A 2,273-nucleotide genomic window follows, 5' to 3' on the forward strand; every position below is an offset into this window, starting at 1 on the left:
CCCTCTGGGCCATTATCTCCTGTTAATGGCCCATCAAATGCCTTGCCCATGACTCATAGATAACTCCCTCCGGGCGTTGTCTCTGTTCAATTGGCCATCAAGAACCCCCTGCATGACTCATCATCCCATTGTGAGATGCTCCGCCCAGGGGGAGGAACCAAGCATTCTCACCTGGATATAATCTGAGGTTTGGGACAGTACAGGTGGCCCTTACCCACTGGATTCCCAGAGGATGAGAGCTATGAGACCTTTCTACAGGATCACTGCTTCAAGAAGACCACCTCATCTGGACTGCTTCCATCACTCTGCTCAGGTTGTATTCTGACTCTATCAGGGGTCTTTTGTATTATTGCATCTATTTTATTTTACTTTCTTTCCTTTCTTCCTATTAAATTGTATCTCTGACTTGGAGCCTCTCATTTGTTTTGCTTTCAAACCACTACAACCAGTAAACTGCTTTGGAGATTGCACAATGACTCCAGAACAAGACAGACATTTTCTAATACTAGAAGCAAGCTGTGAAGTTACTGCATGAGCTGACAAAAATGGTGAGAAAACAGGTACATCATTAAATTAAGTGTTTGTCTAGAGAGTTAGGAAGTATCTTCTGTCTACTTCTCCATTTTCTCCAGCAAGATGTTGCTCAGGGCAACATTGATTGGGTATGGATCTGCTTGAAATTTCTCCCTTTCCCCTTTCCCCTTCCCCTCTCCACTGGTTCCACAGAAATCTGGATGTGCAGATGCCTCATGGTCTATTCAGCAATGACTGGCTGCCACCAGAACACAGTTCAGGGAAGGGCAAACTGTTGCTTGACCTGTGTTGGGAATACTGCACTGGAAGAAATGCTACAAAGGCCAGGCTGAGGTCTGGCTAAATCCACAGCGATATCCAGAGGCAGGATTTTCCTTGCTCATTTTGACTTTTTGCCATCCAGTGTGAATATAGAAATACTTCAAAATCAGACTTTGATCTTGATTCACATTTTATTCACTTATCCATGCAGTCATGCCAGGGGGTAAGGAATCACAGTAGTGTCTTCCGAACTAGAAACCAGAATACAGCAGTATCAATAGGACCTTCAGAAGCTAGGGGAAACTACCTTTTATAACACTAACACGTATTCACTGAGACCTTCAAAGTTATCATGGCTACCTTGGAGTTAGGAGTGCCAAGCCTCTGACATCAGAAGAGAGTGTTGAGCAAAGGGACCAAAACTTACAAAATTCCTCCCTCACTGTGGTGGTGAGAAAGAAGATGGTTAGGAAACCTGGTACCAAATGCCTGGCCCCCTGAGATGGCTTTGCAAATATGGGAAAGTCTTGTGAGGAAGTCACATCACAATTATTACGTGTCATTGTAGTATAGTTACTGATCCAATAATCTACCTGATTTCAAAGGCTGAATAACATTTTGATTCTTCTTCAAATCAGAAAGAACTACAAAATGGTATGACAGTAATAGAAAATACATGGTCCTAAATAGGACTATGAACATATATATATATACATATAAAATTTTTGAAAATATCAGAAGTTTTAATGTTCTAAATGGGACTGAAAAATCAGTAATCATTGACTGGCTACAGTTGGCTTATATATGCTTTGATTTTCACTAATAATGCTTTGAAATATGCCTTGGTAAGTGGTGCAATTTGTTTTTGTTTTTGTTTGAAGTTATTATTTCTTCCCTTTTGCCTTTTTTCTTACAATTTTTAATTTATTAACTGTATATAGTGATTTAAAACTTGAAGGTTTTCTTTCACAGGCACATCTTGAGTTGTGAGTCCAGTTGGAAAGATTTCTGGAGCAGATCTACACCTGGAACATCTTACAATCTCAGCTTCATCTCTCCTACAATCAAATAAGATAAAAATAAATATGTACACACTCTAATAAGTTAGGTGTGTCTGTTTGGTTAATATCCACAGTGCACAATTTTTCCTTTTGATAGAGTTTTAGTTCAAAATTACCTTTGACTCATGCCTGCCATTGCACCATAACCCTTCAGACAGACACGTACTTTGCTCCCCTCAGGTCACTTGTAATTGGCCTCTTTTCCTTTGTGTTCAGTAACTTTCCAGTTTTCTGCAGGCCTGTTCACAACTGAATTGACACTGAAGAAAGAACAGATAAAGGCAGACCTGAAGTCTGTACAGAGGGTAGGTAGGGACTTGTGTTTCTGAATACAAGTGGGTCAAAATATAAATCCTCAGAAACTGCTGAGAGACCTGATCCAGGGTATTATACTTCTCCCAAGGAGTAGCACTTTTT

General features: G+C 40.3%; 1 long non-coding RNA gene across 1 annotated transcript; it reads left to right on the plus strand.

Annotated features, from left to right (window-relative positions):
- The first annotated feature begins 222 nt into the window (after nt 1–222).
- Nucleotides 223–1,873, plus strand: LOC136290155 (uncharacterized). Its single transcript, XR_010721005.1, has 3 exons — nt 223–313; nt 450–560; nt 1,768–1,873. It is a non-coding gene; the product is annotated as an uncharacterized lncRNA (long non-coding RNA).
- The last annotated feature ends 400 nt before the right edge of the window (nt 1,874–2,273 follow it).

The sequence above is a fragment of the Chamaea fasciata genome, unplaced genomic scaffold, assembly GCF_029207755.1.
Source record: "Chamaea fasciata isolate MVZ Bird 193981 ecotype frontalis unplaced genomic scaffold, bChaFas1.0.hap1 SCAF_5, whole genome shotgun sequence".
Taxonomy (NCBI): Eukaryota; Metazoa; Chordata; class Aves; order Passeriformes; family Sylviidae; genus Chamaea; species Chamaea fasciata.